The sequence below is a fragment of the Lissotriton vulgaris genome, chromosome 2_2 (assembly GCF_964263255.1).
Source record: "Lissotriton vulgaris chromosome 2_2, aLisVul1.2, whole genome shotgun sequence".
NCBI lineage: Eukaryota > Metazoa > Chordata > Amphibia > Caudata > Salamandridae > Lissotriton > Lissotriton vulgaris.
In genome coordinates, this window is record NC_141688.1 from 547,416 (window position 1) to 569,730 (window position 22,315).

Here is a 22,315-nt window from a genome sequence, read left to right on the forward strand (position 1 = left end):
CCAGAATTAGAAATGAACCGCGAAATTATGTGTGATTGCCTAGCACTTCATAGAGCAAATAGCATACCCTAGATAAGTAATGTGAAAAGGCTAACAATGCAATTAGGACCATCTGAGTTATTTAACTCACCAGATGAGCTGCGGAAGGAAGATCTGTTGTGGGCCAAGAAAACGTAGTTATACATGACACATACAGAAAGAGAGGCCAGGGAGTTGATGAAACCTACGGTGCGTACAAGCCTATCAGTCAGTCAGTCAGTCAAAAATTAACTTTATTTGGTTTGTCACAACCATAAAGTATACATATACATTTTGCAGTTTTAGATGAAAAAAGATAAAATTCATTTTCTTAAAATATATTTAGGTTCTTTAAAAGTAAAACATTATTTTACGGTTTCCACTATTAAATTAATTCGGTTTTTAAAAGTAAAGTCTCTACTTTATTCATAAATTTCACCCCGCTGCATATTAAAATGTTCGAACCCGCTCCCATCCAGCTGGTGACAGCCTGCCTGCAAGTACGGATCTGAAGGGCATTTAGGACTGATTTCAGCAAAGTTCTTCTCTCATCTTTTATAGCCTCGCACGTGCACAATAGGTGGCATAAAGTTTCTGTATGGTACCCACATAGTCTACAACTTGGCTTTTGGTGTGTACTTTTCCATGATGGGATCAGATCTTTACAAGAATGGTCGCCCAATCTAAATGCCATAAATTTCATTTTTAAAGATAACCGAAAGTGTGCCATGAGGTACGGTTGCGGTTTTAATTGTTTGTATGAATTTAATACAGTCCATGCGTGTCGAGTCTTTTTATCTTCTATCAGAGACAGAGCTTTTGCGTTTAGTTTGCAGATCTTTTTAAAGGATGCCTCTTCTAGTTGGCTGTTCCAGATTTCTTCTAATTTAAGGGTTTTTAAGGTTGTGCGCAGATCATCGCCCCAAGAGTTTGGTTCCTGTTGATCGTATTGTTTTTTGATTTCTAGGCAACATAGATTATTTAGTGATCCTGGTTCTGCTGATCTAAGCTTCCAGCACCATTTCGCTAAGACCGCTTTCCTTTGATATAATTGATTTTGCAGGCCAAATTCCAATCTTATTTGTGCTGGAGCTGAACCTTTGTATAGATTGAAAGTTGATTTATATATTTTTATCTGGAGTGTGTTTAAAATATCAATTTCTTTCCCATGCCATATTTCTAGCCCATAGGAGAGAGAAGGTAATACTTGGGTAGCCATTACTTTTAAAAGGTGGTCATATGATGGACATTGAAGTTTCTTTTGTAGTGTTCTGTAGGCGAAACTCAATGACTGAGCTCTAGCAATGATGTTCCTTTTTTGATGTAATATGGACATATTTTTGCTTACTGTGACCCCTAAGTATTTATATGATGTTGTTTCCTCAATTTGTTTGTCTTTTGTGTACCATTTAAACGATCGTCTGCTTGAGCCCGCCAATCTCGTTACCTTCGTTTTTTTGATATTTAAATCCAGACCTTCTCAGTCAAAGTATTCCGTTATTTTGGATATCATTCTTTGGAGACCTATCGGTGTTTGACTTAAAACCACAATGTCGTCTGCAAATTGTAGGAACTGGATACATTCGTTAGCTAATTTTGGTGAGTGTCCGTTCAGGCTCTGCAGATGACTTTCTAAATCTGCCAAATATATGTTAAAAAGACTTGGAGAGAGCACACAGCCCTGTTTAAGGCCATTTTTTATTTTTAATTCTGCGGATATTCGTCTCCCATCAACAAGCTTTACTTTTGCCCACGTTCCGCTATATAAAGCTACTATGATGTCAATACAAGGAAGCGGGAGACCCCACGTTTCAAGTTTTTTCCATAGACGGTCTTTTGGGACTCGGTCAAAAGCCGATTTCAGATCTATGTAGCAGGCTAGTAGACCGGTCTTCTTTTTTCCTGCTTCTTCGATTAGCAGTGCCAGTGCTGAGAGATTGGTTGTACAACCCGTGCCTTTCATAAAACCCGTTTGGAATTTTGGTACTATTTTGTTTTTATTTATCCATTGTCGGAGGTGAATCAGTATGCAGGATGCAAAGAGCTTTGCCTCAACGTCAATTAGGGCTATCAATCTGTAATTCCCGGGTTCCATTCTACATCTGTTTTTATATATTGGGTGGAAGATATTACCCTGCCAGGACTGCGGTATCCTTTTTTCCTTATAGAGGTAGTTGAATAACGGCGTCAGATATTTTGCCCAAAAATCGGCGTCATATTTAAATAGAGCGTTTGGCAGCCCATTGGGGGCCTTCTGCTCCTTCCGCTTTCAGTTTTTTTTATCAAGGCGGTAGTTTGTTTAACTGTTGTCAGTGGGGTAAGTTCTTCTAGATCTGGACTTTCATGCTGATCATCTTTTTCATGTCTGGTTGCATCTTCTCTCTGAACCATTCCTTTTTTAACGTCTTTATTTGTTTCTTTGTGTGGTTGATTCCTGTGTGTGTTATACAGGCTTTCTATATAATGAACCCATGTTGTTTCACTGATTCCGATATTGTGCTGTACACCCATTCCTTTTGATAATTTATTAATTATATCCCAGAATTCACTACTATTTGGGAGTTTGCTCGTCCGTAGCAAATCTTCCCAAATTGTCTCCATGCGCGATCTTTTCGCTTTTCTACATTCCTCTTTATATTCTTTTCTCATTTTCAGTAGTTCTAATGAGTTGCACAAGCCTGGGTAGCCACTCCCTGCTAGGGTGGGGGAGGGTGGTTCCACTTCATTGGCTGATGTCATTAGTTTCAGTTTTACTTGCTCGCCGAATCGGCATTTACCGATTCGGTATTTACCGATTCGGCTAATACCGAATCGGCTACTACCGAATCGGTAAATACCGATTCGGTATTTTCAATGCGTTCCTATGGGCCTTTTGGCCCATGGGGGTGTATTGCTATTACCGATTCGGTATTTGCCGAATCGGTATTCGCCGATTCGGTAAATACCGATTCGGTAATTGCTGATTCGGTACGTATCGAATCACAATACCGATTGCTATTGAATCTGTATTTTTCCGATTTTTTTATCTACATATCATTTTCCGATTTCAAAATACCGATTCGGTATAAATCGGTATTTTAAAATCGGTAAATGCATTTTACCTACATCGGTCCCTTAGAGTTGATTATTTGGGTGATTATAACCCAGTGAATAGTGCACGATGTACACAAGCCTTTAGTTGTATTATCTATACTTTGACGAGATGCTTGATAAGACAGCAAGCGTATCACTGAAGCACTATTAATCTCGAGACACTAATTTATTTGAAAAGGAGTTATATAAATAGGTGTGCACCTCTGAACCCAAAATTTATACTGCACAATGCAGCACACATATATAAAGGAAAAAAGAAGAGGAACAAAGATATTTCCACTTGTTGATCCTCCCTTATGCCTCCCCTGGGAGGCGTAAGCTTTTGGCGCTGCCTCAGAGTTACGATTTCTCGTAAATCTGGGGCAGTGTCAAAAAGCCATGGATGTTGCGGGGAATGCCCCCAGTAACACCCATTACACGCCGCTTTAACGCAGAAAACTGTGTTTAAGGGTACGATATTTATGAAGCCGCATTACTCCAAAAAAAGTAGCTTAGTGCTGTCTCGTAAATATGGAGCAGGCTCCTGCTCCACAGTACGTCACAACTAGTGACCCTCCTGAGGCGCAAGTGGCTTTATAAATGAGGCCGAAGTGTTTAACATCAAGAATTAGACTACTGACAAAAACTCTTGTGGGATTGCTACTACTTGTAAGAGAGACACAACATACAAGCCTGATCAGCCATAGCATTGTAGGGAAAGTTGGCAAACACATACAACTGAAGCATAAGCACTTGACTATGCGAAAAGTGAAAGTCAAAAGCATTAATAGGGGTGTTAATTTCCTGTTGTACTAAGATGAACTTTGGGCCTGCACTACAAGAAGCTCACATCAACAACAGTATGGGAGAACCAGGAAGTGACATCTATCTCAACCGAAAAATCATTTGTAGGGCACTACCTTGCACGCCTCTTAAGGACCACAGTTGCAAACATGCATGACCTCTTAGTGCCACCCAGCCTACACTCTTGTGCTTCACGTTTTAAAACAATTAAGAGACAAGCTTATCAACATTACCAAGTTTAAAATGGGATGTGTGGTTGATAAAATAGAATCTCCTCACTTGTATCATTTACAGCCATGGTCATGTGACCAGTGCATGTTCTTAAAATACTTTTGATGGGTGGACACTTGATCATTGGTCAATTTTAGGTCACATAGGCCGTTAATTGTTGCTCAGTCCTGAGACACACAAGGACCACATTGGACTTTTTACCCTTTGCCCACTGGTAATGTATCTCTGAGAAACAAACCCATGTTAGTATGCCCAGCACCCAAGTCCACAAAAGTAAACATTTTTTAATTAGTAGGTTTGCTTTCCGTTGGTATCTTCAGCTGGCTGACATGGCAATCCTCAGAAAAACTATGCTCAACAAAAACAACCATAGAGTAAGAAATAGAGACTTTTAAAGCTAAAGCTAAGTTCAACCAAAGTTAGAAAAATGTGATATAAAACAAAAATCGATAAGTATTTCAAAACTACTGGAAAAGGCACCACAAGACTCAATGGGTGAAAGGTGTTGCATTAACTACAAAATAGAAAATAATGCAGGCACACCTGCACCATAGTGCAAGGGTGTCAGTGTGCAGGGGAAAATTGTTTATGTGCAGGAAGGTGCCCCTTCCTACACATAAACAATCTTTAAATGCCGATTTGTCACTTCTATGTGTGCTGCAATGCATGTCATTTTTTTTAAAGGCAGCACACAAGGAAAAAGTAAAAACGAGGAGAAATTATGCATTTCTCCTTGTTTCGCCAAATTAAGACCAGGTTTTCCCTGGTCTTAATTTTGGCGCTGCCTCCTATTTATGCCACCCATGTAAATAGGGGGCAGCGTCAAAATCAACGGGTGTTGCGGTGGAACGCGCACAGGAACACTCAGTGCACACACCTTTCACGCTAAACATAGCATGAAAGGAGACCTTATTTAAAAGGCAGCGTTAAGCCACATTAAGTGGCTTAACGCTGCCTTGTAATTAAGGTGAAACCCCTATCACCACTGGAATGTCGAAAAACTGATGTTCCCGTGGCGATAGGTTCTTGTAAGTATGCCCCTAAATCTCTTAGGTCCCCTGATGGATCTTGTTCTGCGCTGAAAGGGACTAGGATACTTAGGGGATGTATAGAGCCAAATGCATTGCTATTTCTAACTATGGCTCTGATATATGGGGATATAAAGATGTCAAGGACATTCAAGTAGTGGAAAATACATTTTTAAGAAACCTACTTTCGGTACCACAATCAACATCTTCACCTAATATTCACCAAGAAACTAGGACAGTCTTTGTGTCAGGCCTAATTGGAATGGCACCCCTACTAAAATGGATAGTGATCTGAATAAACCCAGAATTAGAAATGAACCGCGAAATTATGTGTGATTGCCTAGCACTTCATAGAGCAAATAGCATACCCTAGATAAGTAATGTGAAAAGGCTAACAATGCAATTAGGACCATCTGAGTTATTTAACTCACCAGATGAGCTGCGGAAGGAAGATCTGTTGTGGGCCAAGAAAACGTAGTTATACATGACACATACAGAAAGAGAGGCCAGGGAGTTGATGAAACCTACGGTGCGTACAAGCCTATCAGTCAGTCAAAAATTAACTTTATTTGGTTTGTCACAACCATAAAGTATACATATACATTTTGCAGTTTTAGATGAAAAAAGATAAAATTCATTTTCTTAAAATATATTTAGGTTCTTTAAAAGTAAAACATTATTTTACGGTTTCCACTATTAAATTAATTCGGTTTTTAAAAGCAAAGTCTCTACTTTATTCATAAATTTCACCCCGCTGCATATTAAAATGTTCGAACCCGCTCCCATCCAGCTGGTGACAGCCTGCCTGCAAGTACGGATCTGAAGGGCATTTAGGACTGATTTCAGCAAAGTTCTTCTCTCATCTTTTATAGCCTCGCACGTGCACAATAGGTGGCATAAAGTTTCTGTATGGTACCCACATAGTCTACAACTTGGCTTTTGGTGTGTACTTTTCCATGATGGGATCAGATCTTTACAAGAATGGTCGCCCAATCTAAATGCCATAAATTTCATTTTTAAAGATAGCCGAAAGTGTGCCATGAGGTACGGTTGCGGTTTTAATTGTTTGTATGAATTTAATACAGTCCATGCTTGTCGAGTCTTTTTATCTTCTATCAGAGACAGAGCTTTTGCGTTTAGTTTGCAGATCTTTTTAAAGGATGCCTCTTCTAGTTGGCTGTTCCAGATTTCTTCTAATTTAAGGGTTTTTAAGGTTGTGCGCAGATCATCGCCCCAAGAGTTTGGTTCCTGTTGATCGTATTGTTTTTTGATTTCTAGGCAACATAGATTATTTAGTGATCCTGGTTCTGCTGATCTAAGCTTCCAGCACCATTTCGCTAAGACTGCTTTCCTTTGATATAATTGATTTTGCAGGCCAAATTCCAATCTTATTTGTGCTGGAGCTGAACCTTTGTATAGATTGAAAGTTGATTTATATATTTTTATCTGGAGTGTGTTTAAAATATCAATTTCTTTCCCATGCCATATTTCTAGCCCATAGAAGAGAGAAGGTAATACTTGGGTAGCCATTACTTTTAAAAGGTGGTCATATGATGGACATTGAAGTTTCTTTTGTAGTGTTCTGTAGGCGAAACTCAATGACTGAGCTCTAGCAATGATGTTCCTTTTTTGATGTAATATGGACATATTTTTGCTTACTGTGACCCCTAAGTATTTATATAATGTTGTTTCCTCAATTTGTTTGTCTTTTGTGTACCATTTAAACGATCGTCTGCTTGAGCCCGCCAATCTCGTTACCTTCGTTTTTTTGATATTTAAATCCAGACCTTCACAGTCAAAGTATTCCGTTATTTTGGATATCATTCTTTGGAGACCTATCGGTGTTTGACTTAAAACCACAATGTCGTCTGCAAATTGTAGGAACTGGATACATTTGTTAGCTAATTTTGGTGAGTGCCCGTTCACGTTCTGCAGATGACTTTCTAAATCTGCCAAATATATGTTAAAAAGACTTGGAGAGAGCACACAGCCCTGTTTAAGGCCATTTTTTATTTTTAGTTCTGCGGATATTCGTCTCCCATCACCAAGCTTTACTTTTGCCCACATTCCGCTATATAAAGCTACTATGATGTCAATACAAGGAAGCGGGAGACCCCACGTTTCAAGTTTTTTCCATAGACGGTCTCTTGGGACTCGGTCAAAAGCCGATTTCAGATCTATGTAGCAGGCTAGTAGACCGGTCTTCTTTTTTCCTGCAGTGCCAGTGCTGAGAGATTGGTTGTACAACCCGTGCCTTTCATAAAACCTGTTTGGAATTTTGGTACTATTTTGTTTTTATTTATCCATTGTCGGAGGTGAATCAGTGTGCAGGATGCAAAGAGCTTTGCCTCAACGTCAATTAAGGCTATCAATCTGTAATTCCCGGGTTCCATTCTACATCTACATCTGTTTTTATATATTGGGTGGAAGATATTACCCTGCCAGGACTGCGGTATCCTTTTTTCCATATAGAGGTAGTTGAATAACAGCGTCAGATATTTTGCCCAAAAATCGGCGTCATATTTAAATAGAGCGTTTGGCAGCCCATTGGGGCCTGCTGCTCCTTCCGCTTTTAGTTTTTTTATCAAGGCGGTAGTTTGTTTAACTGTTGTCAGTGGGGTAAGTTCTTCTAGATCTGGACTTTCATGCTGATCATCTTTTTCATGTCTGGTTGCATCTTCTCTCTGAACCATTCCTTTTTTAACGTCTTTATTTGTTTCTTTGTGTGGTTGATTCCTGTGTGTGTTATACAGGCTTTCTATATAATGAACCCATGTTGTTTCACTGATTCCGATATTGTGCTGTACACCCATTCCTTTTGATAATTTATTAATTATATTCCAGAATTCACTACTATTTGGGAGTTTGCTCGTCCGTAGCAAATCTTCCCAAATTGTCTCCATGCGCGATCTTTTCGCTTTTCCACATTCCTCTTTATATTCTTTTCTCATTTTCAGTATTTCATTATAGTCTGCGTCTTTTCCCAACCTCTTGTCTGCAACCTTTGTTCTTAGTATTTCTGAAATTTCCCTTTTTTTATCTCCTAATTTGGTGGTGTACCATGGGTCTTTGTTCGCATCTTGTCCATGTTTTACTGATGTTTTTACCGAGAAATTTCCTAGCAAAAGTTTGTGTAAATTCTCCCATTTTCTTTCGAGCGATTGGTTATCAAAGCCCTCCATGGTTTTTACTTATTCGAGCCCCATTTCCATTATCTTGTTTTTTATGGGACCCTTCCATTTGAGTTTCTTCAAGTTGTGTATTACCGGATAAAGCCTAAAGATTCTATCTTTGTTTTTTCTCCGATGTTTATGCTCAGTCTGGTCTCTTGTGGAAAGTGATCACTCTCCGGTCGGGTTATTATTACAAAATGATCCACCATCTTTATTAGATCTTTGCTTATTAGTGTGAAGTCTAGTATGGAATTTTTCTTTCCACTCGAAAAGGTGGTTCTTGCAGGTCGGTCTCCCTTCATGTTTCCATTTAAGATCGTTAGTCCGAAAGATTCCAGCTCTTTTCTTATCTTTTGGATGTTGTTTTTTTCCTGCATGACTCTTGTTAGGTTACTATTAAAATCACCTGAGATGAACATCCCATGGAATTGGTGGGTTTTTTGTAAAGTTTTTATCAAATTTAATAGTGTTAATTGTTTTTTTACTTTTGTAGCCTTATCTGGATGGATGTATATATTTATGATCAGTAACTTCCATCCTAAACTGTCTTTGCATGCTTTATTTTCTAATTTGGTGACTTGTATCCAATTCTCCCCTGGATCGAGCGATTCTGTTTTCCAATTTAGGTCGTTTGTTATGAAGGTAGATAATCCTCGCCTTGGGTGTCCGTACTTTGCAATTTTCTCCGCCATTACGTGATGTTCCTCATATCCCATGATATGTCTTGGAATTTCGTTCCATGTTTCCTGGAGAAGTATTATTTCGAATTTGCTCAGGAAGTCTATTGTCTCTTGATCTTGAATCATTTCTTTAAAACCGTGAACGTTCCAAGAGCAAATTTTTATTGTCCTCTCTGGTTTATGGTCTAACTTGCTATTTTGCTTTTGAATATTTGGGACACTTCCATCAGGATCGATGCAAATTTAGGGCTAGTGCTATCCAAGACCAGTCTTCATCTTCTTTCAAACCGTGGTTTGCTTGCTTTGTTTTTGTTGGGCATTTCCGGTCTTGTTGTATGAATGATTTATTTCTTGCCCCCATCAAGATTGAGTGTGTTTTTTCGTTTGTGTTCTTGGATTGGGAAGCCATGTTGTTTAATAAAGGAAATGGGTACTTTATTGGCGTTGGGAGTTCTAGTATTATTCCCCATTCTGCAAAGTGTGTCCTTGTCGAAATTCTGTTTTTGATAAACTTCTCTATTACCCACTGTCTGATCCAGTCGAATATATGGCATTTGACCATATTGTCGTTCCGTTGTTGCTGTTTCTGGTCGACTAGAACCTACCAATGTCACATCTTTTTGGAAATTCATTAATTCTCGATCTGCTGGTGCAATACTTATGTTTTGCCCCATCTTATCATTTAGTGAAGTTCCATGCGAATCGTTACATGTTCTTCCTTTTTTTCCTACCGTTATGGTTAGGCATGTGTTTGTTTCCCTTACTTGATCTACTTGTGTTTTTTGGTTCTGTTCTTTTTCCATTTTGTTCAGACTATATGATGACTTTCCTACTGTCCGCCATTCAGAACAATTTTGGGCCGATAATTCATCCTAGGGTTTTTGTGTTGATGAGTTTACCTGTGCTTTTTGTTGTTCTATGGCCTGACCATGATCTATTTTTGCTATCTCATTTACTTTGTTTATTTTATTATTCAGTATGATTTTATCAGCTTTTTCCTCGTCCTTTGGTTTTCCCTGTGCAAATGATATTGTTTCATTCTGACTTAAACATTTTGAAAGCTCTTCCACTTCTTCTATATTTGCCTCTTGGTTATTTACATCTATAACAGAATTTTCTTTAAACAGATCATTTGGGGTCCCTTGCTTGGTTTTAATGGCATTTTTCCTTGCCTTCCTTGCCCGTTTGCGCTGTCTTTTAGTTAGGGGTTCTATTGAGCCCGATGACCCCATTGTTTTATTTTCATCTTGTCCTCTCTTAATTGGTTCATTTTCTTCTGACCCATTTGGGGTTTTTTCATTTTCGACGGGGGGAGTTGTTCTATTTGGTTTTCCTATTTTTATAACCTCGTCATTAGAATTATCCCCTTTGTTATTTTTTGAGTGTGTTACTGCTAATATTTCTTTCAGAATGTCGGGTAATGATGCCAATTCGTCTGATATGTCCCCACAGACACAATTTTGTTCCATTAACTTAGCTTTCCATTGTTTATCATCTTCCTTTTCCTTTCTAAGATACACTGTGATTTTATCCAATTTGGAATTTATTCCCACTATATGGGTTGCAATTAAGTTCATCAGATCCACCTGAACATCGAGTTTGTTTGATTGGAAATTTAGAGCGCTGACCGCTTGTTGTAAACTTTTTAAGAAAGCGTCCCCCCAGAGTGCGGCCTTTGCTTCAGTTTGTTGCGTCCGTGCCCCTGTGGTAGTGTTAAAGCTGCCTGTGGAGGAAATGGTTATTGGATAATCTTCTTTTATTCCCTCTTTGGCTACGTCGAACTCCTGAATTTTACTGCTCAATTGTCTGATTGGGCTTGATGTAAGTATTTTTGGAGAGAATGTTGTTTCCTGTTTGTCTCTCTTTACATTTGTTTCCAGATTTTCGGATTCTTTCAATTTTTCATGACTACGTTGCTCTGGTTCAACTTCCTTATGTGTGTTATCCTCGAGCATTTTCCTGAGTTCTGCTTCTTCAAAGATTGAGAAGGATTTTGACCAATCAATTTTTTGTATACTTCTCTGCAATTTTATTTGGGATCCTAATTTACTTTGGTCGATAAGTATTAAACTTTTGTCGTTGCTCTCGGTGAGTATTTTGTTTGGTGTGGACATCGCTTGGCAAAGAGGTACATGAATTTGTGCTGTGGTTTTTACCAGCCAATTTTTTATTGATAATTTTTCTTTGGAATGGGTTCCAAGACTTGTTTCTGATTCATTTCTCTTTTTACATTTTTTGCTTGATGTGGTTATATGTAGTGGATTTATTGGGCTTTCTAGGATTTTTGCTTCTTCGCTTATGGTGTGAATTGCTGCCATTTGATCTTTTAAAAAGTGAAAATTGTGCTTAAGTTTTTCCTCCCCAAACTTAAAAGGGACTGGTATCAGATTTGTTTTTTCTTTACAGAGCAACTCTCTTTGCAACTTTTGTTTCCTTGTGTTTTTCTTTCCTTTTCCGTCTGCCTTCTTTTTATTATCTGTTTTGGGGTTTGTCGGATTTTTCCTGACCGCATAATCCAATATCTGATATTCTCTCCGATGGGCTGTTTCAGTTAGTTTTTGGGATCTTACTTTGTTTGTTCGCAAGTATGGGTGTGTCTAAAATTTTCCCACTTGTTTTTGGACTGTTTTTATTTTCTTCTGTTCACTCCTATCTTATTCAGTGCCGCATATTTTTTCACTCCAGATTTCCAAACATTTGGTTTTTCTAATCTGCTCTGGATTGCTAATTTACTGAGTTACAAGCGGCGTTGATATATCAGCGCGGTTCACCGCTTTTAAGCCTGGATGCACGTACCGTTTTCCAGCTGATCCTCCGGGATTCTGGGATCCTTGGGTACAGATTTACTCGTTTACTCGTTACGTAGAAATTATGTAGTCTCCAGACGACCACCAGCCACCTTTAATCTCCCTCAATTTTACCTTACTTCTACCTCACACTTGCACTGGCCCTCCCAAACCTCCCAAGCCTGTCTGCCCCTTGAGGAACAACCGCCGTCAGGGAGAGAGCGGGAAAAGAACGGAGGGTGCTCGGTAGAGTGACCGTTATAGTGGCTCTTCTTAATGGAGATGAGTTAGGACAAGTAAGGCAATATCAAATGTTTCTGAGGTTGCCTTTACCGAGGCTGCATGTAATGGTTCTGTACGCCCTCAGGGTGTCTCGGCTGGATATTTGGCTGGATGTTTAGCGAGTGGGGGTCTTTTGAGGGGAGTCTTTGGGAGTCTTTGGGAGTCTTTTGGGAGTCTATCGGAGTCTTTTGGGAGAGTTTAGGAGATTTATGCTCGTTTATGTTTTTACTGATAGCACGCTTTCCACAGATTATCCCCTTTCTCTCCTCCTACTCAGTTTCTTGAGTCCGAGTTTCACTCCCCGCTCGCTCCTCTCCACCCCCTACCTCTTTTCTTTAATTTCTTTTGAATTCCCTTCGAATTTCTCTGTTCCCGGGGAAAAAAGGGGCTAGTACTCACAAATCCTGGGTCAAGATTTTCCACCCTGCTGCTCGCTCCTTACTCCTTGCTCCTTGCTGATTCCAAGGGTTCCAGGGGGTTCTGGAGGCTGCCACTGTACTAATCCCGTGGCGACTCCTCCACCGCCTGGAAACACTTTACTCACGAACAGGCTCGGGCTCAGGCTTGGTCTCTCTGACATTTCACGTCTCTCACGCTGAGAGCTTAGGGTCAGGCTTAGGGTCAGGCTTAGGGTCAGGCTGCCATCTCCCGCACGACTCCCACATTTTTAGTTTCTTAGCCTTAGCCCTGCCTGTGGCCTGTGGCTCCTGCTGCTTCTGACTCTTTTTCTTAGCTTCAAGTCCTAGGTCGTGGCTTTCCCCTCTGTGACCCTATGTATCTGTATCCCTCCTGGTCTCCTGGTCTCTGATCTCTGAGAGCACCTGTGGGCCCCCAACTCCTGGTGCCTCGGCGGTCTGGGTAGCCTGCGGCCGTTTCTCGTGGCTCCGCTGCACTGCAGCCGCCCCTCACGGCTCCTCGCAGCTCTGCCCAAACCGCTTCCTTGAATTGCGATTTTTCGTTAATTCGCGGCTTTTCGATGGGGCGCCGCCGCTGCAGCTACAACCCCCTGACTCCGCCTCCCTGTGCCCGCTTGGACGCGACTTGGACGTGTCTTTTTTCGTTTTTGTTTCCCCGCTTCTGGACACCGCGGACGCTGTTGCCGCCGCAGCTCCTCGCTGCTCTGCTATGCTCCGCCCGAACAGCGCTGCACAATCTCGCAATCGCTCTCTAGCGCCTCCACTGACTGCTCGTGTCAGAGAGTTAATTCATCCAGTACTTTCAAAAAAGCCTATCAAATATTAAAAACTACATGTGCCATTGAACCCTATTTAAACGTAGTCACTAAATCGCATCATCGTTTCCTTCTAGTAAGATTTAGATTTAATCAGTTGCCCTTTCTTCTTGCTGAACCTCAGGGGTGGAGAAAGGAGGATGATTTAGGTCCCTACACATACAGCAATTTCTCCACCCAGGACACCTTGCGCTTTGTTTGTTCTGCGGGCATTTTTTGCACTTTCGAAAACGTTTTATACTACCTATTTCAAGGGGCAAAGGTTTTTTACAGGTGAGGCCAGCCCTCATATATTTTTAAATGCTGACCAACGTTTGGGACATTTTTAACACAGCAGATTTTTAACTGCAGAGGTTAGAATAAAGAAAAAAAAGAGAGGGTCTTCATGATCCGGAATATTTTCAATGTCTCTTTTTAATATATTTATAATGAACTGTATGTTTAACTGTTCGTTTATTTGATGCAAGATGTATGGTCTTATATTTTGTTTTTTGTTTATGTCTTATTGCTGCGTGGAAATGAAGTTTAAAAAAAAAAATCTTTTTATTAACTTTGCTCACAGGTACATAACATACGTAGCAGCGTACATTTAGCAGGAGATAGTTAGGGATCTCTGGTACATACATTGGGCAGGTCAAATCATTTCCTAGTACCACCACCCGCTTCACATCCCACCCGCCTCCCCCCTGGATCCTCGGTTTTTCCACCAGGGGCCCCAGACCTTCCTCCACTTCTTCACACAACCCCTGGCCTTGTAAATCGTCTCCTCCGCCCTCTGGCACCAATCCAAATCTCGCTGCCACTGGTCCCATTGTGGGGCCTCCTGCGCCCCCCATCCCGGGCAATATTTCTTTTTGCCACCCGGCTGCCAAGGCCAGCCAAATCTCCTTGTGCCTTGACCAGTCAGTCGGCCCTCTAATCATTAATAAAAACCATCTTGGCTCCACCGGAACTGGCGACCGCACTACTATCGCCATGGTGCGAGCCACCTTGGACCAAAAGGGTGCCACACTCAGACAATCCCAAAGGATATGGAAAAGTGTACCCTCCTCATGGCAACCTCTCGTGCACAAAGGTGATGGAGCCCTGCCTCATGAGTATAAGTGAGTGCGCGGGTAGTAGACTCGGTGCAACATTTTTAGTTGGACCAGACGGAACCGGACCCGTCTCGCTATCTCAAGCGGGCTCTGCAGGGTGTCCTGCCAATCATCATCCTCTAGGGGATCAATGTCCTCCTCCCACTTGTACCCGCAGTGACAACAGGGGGTCAGGCATGTTATTGATCAGCTTGAGATAAATAGTGGCCGTGGGCTTTTCTAAAATGGGGTCCAGTAGGAGCCTGTCCTCCATTGGCGAGTACTCCGGACTGAGGTCCCCGCCGGAATGTGAGAGCGTGGAGCATGTGTAATACGCAAGTAATGATAATGCTGTGAGGCATGCATATGGTATTCCTTCCCCAAGTAATCAAAAGACCTAGGAGCATCCCCCTTCCAGACATCCCCCAGGTATTCAATGCCAATCAATTTCCAGCCCTTAAATCCGGCGAGCCTCCTCACCTCAGGTAACTGGTCACCGCACCAAAGCGGGGTCCTACCGGTTATGGCGTTAGCCCAGCCTAGGAATTTGTTAGCCTCCTTCGAGCACTGCAGAACTACCCCTGTGTGCAAGGGCAAATCCCTCCAAGCTTCCTTGAATAGAGAAGAGTTTCGCAACCACCCTCCGGCATAACGTGTCTATCCACCCTGTAAGCCGGTTCTGAGTCTGCCGCTTAGACCCAGACGTTGATGACCTGAAGCTGAGACGCCCAATAGTACAGCCGAACGTCCGGTAGGGCTAGCCCCCCATCGTACACCCCTAGTAAGCTTTGTCCGTGCAATTCTCGGTTTGCTTCCGTCCCAAAGCAACGTCCTCAGGGCCTGGGACATGCCTGGGATATGCGCCGGAACGCTACATCTGGCACCGGATAAGGCAAATTTTGTAGGATGTACAGGAGGCACGGCAACGCCAACATCTTAAAAAGCGCGGCGCGCCCCATCAGAGTGAGAGGCAGGAAACGCCAGTGAGCTACGTCGGACGCCAATCTCACCAGATGCGGGTCAAGATTTTTGGCGAAGAACTCCTCCCTGTCCCTATTAATGTACACTCCAAGGTATTTAAAGCCCTCATTGACAACCAAGGCCTGGCATAGTGACGGGACCCGCGGGGGCCCCCGAGAGGGGGTAAATCACAGACTTTGACCAATTGATCCTTTAGCCAGAGTAGCTGCCAAATATTTTGAAAAGGAGAAGCGCCTGCACCATGGAGTGGTAAGGTCTAACCATGTAGAGGACTATATCGTCGGCGTACAAAGATATACGCTCTTCCCAGTCGTCCGTAAGCGCCAAGCCCTAGAATGACCATTCTCTCCTAATCCAATGGGCCAATGCCTCTAGCACCAGGGCAAATAGGAGGGAGGACAGTGGAGACCCCTGCCTTGTACCACGCCGCAGGGGGAACACCCAGGACAGTACTCCGTTGACCATCACCCTTGCCACTGGCCTTTCATACAACAGGCGCACCCAGCCACAGAAGACCGGCCCAAATCCCAGACGCTGCAGGACCATAAATATGGAAATGAATTTTTGTAGTATGCTTTTATGTCTTTAATGAACCGAATAAAAGTGCTTTTGAATGGCTGACTTAGGGGATGAATAATTATCATATGAGGACCTGGAGTCAGATACTTGTTAACATTAATTTATCACTGTTAGAATTTCCCAGGTAAATCTACCTTTAGATCAGGTAATTTTAATGCAGATTAATTGACAAATAACGAAACAGGATCATCAGAGTGTTTTATCTCAAATTGTATTTTTATCAAATTTCAGGTGATTAGCGTACAAATCAAATTTTAAGAACTTGAACAGATTTAAAAAGCACTAACGAATTGTGAATTTTAATCTGAATGGAGCTATCTTCCTCAGCCGAGGGAGATATTTACATCCTAAGGAAGTGAGTTTTATAGGAAATCAATTATCTCTCATACAAACCCTATTGATGAAAGTTCAGTAAATCACAGAATGATCAGCTCCAGTTCATAGCCAGGATTGTCTGCCCCTGTCCGTACTGTAGCGTCAGTGTCACAGCTGTTTGTCAGAAACCGTCCAGCCGGAGAGATTCAACTACGCAAGCATACCAGCCAGCTGCAAATGCAGTATTTTGTCACAGTTCGTGTTGTTTCTGAAAATCCAAATCGTCAGTCTCTTTACCGCAAGATGGGTAGAGGGGAGATGTACAAGATAGGAACTGCCCCTGTCCAGAGTTTAGGCAATTATACAACATTGATTTCTGTTGTACACCCCTTGACATCACCAAATTTGTCAGAGTTGTCCCACTGGTCAGTTTCGATAGGATGAAATGATGCAGTAGGTGAAAGTATACAAATCTGGAAGATCTAAGGGGTGATTATAATGGCGGGCAGGTCACCACCACCGAGCCGGTGGACCACTCGCCATCCCAACATGATTTACCCCCGCCATATTATCATGGCGTGGGGTACCGCGGCAAATGAAAAGTCCGTCTGCCGCTTTTCCGCCAGTTGACAATTGTTACAATTGCTGGCCAAGGGGACATGGGCACTAATATGATGGCGGTGCCTACAAGACACCGCCAGCCATATTAGGATGGGTGTGGTAACTAGCCTTTCCATGACAGCGTTGCCACCATGGAAAGGCTGGCGGGGATTGGCTACGGGGGCCCTTTGCGGGCTCCTGGGGTGTGGGGGGTACACTTGGGGGATACCAACGGTACCCCCTGCAGTTCCCTGCATCATGTGGCAGGCACAGCAGTGTGCCTACTACGTGGTGCAGGAAAATGCTGTGCATGCCCTTTTACCATTGCGGACGCTGCTGCAGCTAGCAGCACCGTCCACAATGTAAAAGGCCGGGATACGCCCACCAGTATGGCGGGTGCATTCTAATTGAGCAGGTGGGACTGCAGCACGTCTGGTGGTCGTTCCCATCACCGTTATGGTGGCGGGCGGACTGATGTCTTCCCGCCATCATAATGAGCCCCTAAGTAATCTATTACTTTGCATTTTTCTTAGGACCACCCACTGTGCTTTAGTCATAGGATTGGTTGTGACATTTAGGAAGTAGGCAATTCTGTTCTCATCGTTTGTCAGTCCTCTCCCAAGCATGTCCTTTAAAAGGTAACAATTTTGCTCCAAATCTTGTCAAGTAAGCTACAAATATGAAAAGATTAATTGAGTGCAAGCACATGAGTAGAACTTTACGAAAGGTTCCCATAGGCCTCCGACTATTCAGTTCATAAGTTCATACTAGAAAAGAAAAGCAATTTTTGAGGCCTTCATGAAACACAGCTTGTGCATGATGAGTTGGTGCTAAATTAGGAATCTCACATTATTGCATATAATGCATTAGTTCTGCAATTACGTCATGTAAGTATAAAGTACCCCTACATTTTTTTAACACTTCATTATTATTTCACGTATGAATTGGAAGAGTCTTTGCAAGTTATAGGTTCGTACAACATTCAGGATTTGAAAGGCACATTTAAAAGAAACCTTTACACAGCGCAAATTATTATGGCATCTATTTTCTCATCAATGTCAGTCCTCACATTACACATTCTATTGTTAATGACCATTTTCTTAACACATAATGTATTAATACATTGCAATATATTATTGTTTGTTTACTAAGTCCATCTGTGTATAAAGAAAACATATGTCAATATAAGTTGTTAAGCTTCACATCAGCTTATTGCTTGTCAAATGTTATCAGAAAAGTACGTCTAACATTCTGCATGCTTTTACGATGCTGTATCTAAATAAACTTAATTTGTGCGTTTTTCTTAAACCTGGTAAACTAACACACATTTGTCATTATCGTAAATTAATATCACAAATATTTTATCAGCGTGAATTCATAAAGATAGACGAAAGATAACATCTGTGCTCTATCAAGTTGTTCAGGAGTCCCTGCAGCTGACGATCGAGCACTCTTAGTCGGACACAGGATTGTGGTTTGTTCCAGTACAAGGTGTTATATCTGCATGTACAAATAATTATGGAGTAAACAAATGTCTAATAGGGCCAACCTAACTGAGCCAGGGTGATGGGAAATATAAAGCCAATGCCCTCAGTCAACTACATGATTTGGTTGAAAAATCTCCAACCAAAACGAAGTTACTCACCTTTAAATACCACCCACTGCATTCCTTTTGGCACTTTCGCATCCGATCTCACAACTTGCAAATCACTTATTCCCAGTGGATCCCATGTCTAAGCACACCGCTAGTCACAGAATCTTCAAGGAATCCCGGGGCAGATAATTGGTGAGATGTTGTTATAGAAAGGTTTGTCTTACTGGCTTGGGTGTCCCTATGTCAATTTAGGTGTGGGTAAGATCTTGTTTGTCAGTATTAGAGATCATGGGCATTGTTAGACCTGTCAGCCTTAGGATACTTACCTTCAATTTTGGCTTTTTTTGGCCTTAGGACTCTGTGCACTTTACCACCGCTAACTAGTGTTAAAGTGCTTGTGCTCACTCCCCTAAAAATAATGTATTGGCATATACATATTTAATTTACTTACAAGCCCCTTGTAGAGTGGTATACCATATACCCAAGGCCTGTAAATTAAATACTACCAGTGGGAATGCAGCACTTATTGGGCAGTCAGTTAAGTAGCACCTTAAAACATATCCTAGGCCAGCCATTTCAGCCTGAATGCTTTGTCACACTGCCATATAGACTTGGCATTTAAACCCCCTAGCCTTAAACTCCCATTTCAATACATATGTCACCTCTAAGCTAGGCCCTACGTAGCCCATAGAGCAAGGTGCTGTGTAATTAAGCGCTTGTACTTGTACTTTTAAATTTTACATGTCCTAGTAGTGAAAAGCTCCGAAATTCATTTTTCATTACTGTGAGGTCCACCCCTTCCATAGGATAACCTTGGGGATTCCTTATTACATTTAATAAACTGTAATTCCTAGTTGAGAGGAGATAGATGTCATGTTTGGTACCTGTGACATTGTAATGATACACCCTCTTTAATAGTAAGGTCTGATTTTTATTACAATTTAGAAAATGCCTGCTCAGTGCCTGGATTGGAAAAGAATCTGCAGGTACACAGTTTTCCGTCCTTTAAGTGCTGGGTTTCCTCTTGTGTGTTCCTTTTCAGATTGGTGCATTGGAGGGTAGCTGGATGGCTGGATGAATGGAAAATGGATGTATGAATGAAAAAAGGGGCTTGGATAAGTGAAAGCATGGATGACTGAGTGAAAGGATGAAAATGTTTGATCAGCAGCTTCGAAGATAGATGGATAGGTTTATATATGAATGGGCGAATGGATCAACAGAATGGTGACAGACTGACTGTTGGATGAAAGATTGAATGGATGACAGAATGTAAATGTGAAATGGTGATTATCAGTGAGTGCGTGAGAGGATGAAAGGATAACTAGCTGTCAACATTTTTAAAAGCATCTGTTTGTAAACCATTATCATATTGAGGGATGTGACTGCCTAATCATTTGCCATGGGGCCCTTGGATTTTGGAAATGCCTTAAAATAGTTCTGCTTCTGGGGGCACAGGTGAGCACATGTGGTCATATTTTAATTTTATTGTAGCACTTCTATAATAAGTTCTCGACCTTTTGCGGAGGCCTCAAAATGCTTCAAATGGGTGAGCAGGAACGACCAAATCTTCCGATGCACGCTCGAGGATGGGTATTGGTTGAAGTATCAACTAAAGTAGCATTTACATGTCACACATAATGCTACGGAAACGTGCTCCAAAGGTGTTGCCGTCTAGTGCAGCACTGTTCTATGCATGAGCGAAGAGTAAGAGACAGTGTGAGTGATGGCTTTGCAGCAGCATATACAATCTAGTCATTTAAGGTCTCATGTGTCACATTTTAGAAGATCTCTTTATCCCTATTGAAAGCGAGAGAAAGTCAGATCAGTTGCACTCTCCCGCTGTCGATGCTTACACACACAAGCAACTGATGTAGTAAAATTTCTACCAAGAATCTCCAGATTTCCTGTTCTGATGTTAGAATTTGCCTCTCTCTGTCCTACAAGTTTGGAATATTCGAAGACATTGGAGTAGATGCCTCACTCACTTGTGACCAGGCTCAGGTGGAATAGGCGTAGTTGCACTACGCGGAGTCCACGGAGTTGGGCAAAAACTCAGTGAAACTCCGCTCCGCGCCTCCTCCCCACCTAATAAATATTTAAAAAAATACAATAAACAACATTTAAAAATAATGCACTTACCTTTGTACGTGGCTGTCCTCCTCCCCTCGCTGTGGTCTCTGCAAACCCCTACGTCATATGTACATTGTGGTAGGACTGCACGCGCATGCAGGGCAGTTTTGAGGCGGGTAATGGGCAGATTCTCAAGGAATTCCAACTTAACAGATGAAGTAAATAGTACCCTGTTGTTAGTGACAATAGTGGGCGGAATGCCTTCCGTAATGAATGTGTCTTTCAAGAAATGTGTGAGACTCTGTAGTGATTGGTTCACCATTCTCATAACAGTCCAGTGGGATTGGTAGTCAAATAAAATGAAAGCAAATCGTTTTAATACACCTTTGCAGTTTATGGGACCTATGATGATTAAAGCAAGTTCTTCCCATGGCATGTCTGGAATAGAAACCAGGGATAATGGAACCTTGGGGGTCATTTAAACATACCACTATTTGCACAAATATGGCAATTCTTTACTTTGGTTTCTGCCATGTAGTCCATTATGGGAGACCAGTATTGTTCCCTGAGTTTAGATTTAGTCAGACTCCTTCCAAAATGACACTCATGTACTAAATCTATAAGCCTGATGCGTAAGAGTTCTGGTGGTATAATTTTGTCATTGCTCAGTAAAAGGTTCTGACTTAGGTTGAGTTCATGGTGGGCTTCCCAAAATGTCTTGACATCCTCACTGATTGCGATAGGAGAATTGGGCCAGCCTTTCAAGGTATATGCTTTGAGTTGGTTCACAGTCACAACCTTGCTCATACACTCCTCCCACTCCTGGGACTTAATGGTTGAGGAGCTGATTTGTAATATAGGGTATTCCAAAGTAGCAAATTGCTCCTCCTTGTTTAATGGTGTTCTGGAAAGGTAATCAGCAGCCACATTTTGATTCCATGGGACATATTCTACCTTAAAAGAAAAACTTTCTAAGCCTAACAACCATCTTGCTATGCCAGGTGTATTGTAAGAGGAACGTTTAGAGCTGAACATGAATGTGAGGGGTTTATGGTCAGTACGTATGAAGAATTGTAAACCCCATAAAAAAACTGTAATGCTTAACAGCCCAGAAGCATGCAAGGGCTTCCCTTTCAGCCACTGAGTAGTTCATTTCTGACTTGGTAAGGGTACACGAGGCAAAGGCTACAATCCTTTTTTGCCCTTAATTACTTTAGAAAGGGTGGCTCCTAATCCCTTGTTACTGGCATCAGTAGTCAGTATGGTTTTACGGTTAGGTTCAAAGATCAACAAGTAGGCAGCTGAAAGTATAGCTTCCTTTATTTTCTTGAATGAGGCCTGATGTTCATCTAACCACTGATCCTGTGTGTGGTTTGTTACTAGTTCTCTGAGGTTGAATGTTAAAATGGCAAAATTCCTTACATATTTTGCTATATAATCTGCCAGGCCTAAAAAAGATTTGAGTACGTCTTTATTTTCAGGAGCATCTATTATGGCTTCAAGTGAGCAAACTTTGGGTTTAAATCAGTCTCCGGAAATTGTGTGCCCAAGATATTCCACCACACTGACACCAATTTGGCATTTATCTCTTTTTAACGTTAACCCTGCATTTTTTAACTTGGTGAGTACATGTCTCAATATTCTGTCATGTTGTTTAGTAGTGGCTCCATACTAATTAGAACATCATCTTGGAAGCACAAGGTTTTAGGTACTCCATCTAAGATTTATTGCATACTCTTTTGAAAATCCACCACAGAGGAGGCAAGTCCAAATAGCATCCGATTGAACATGAATG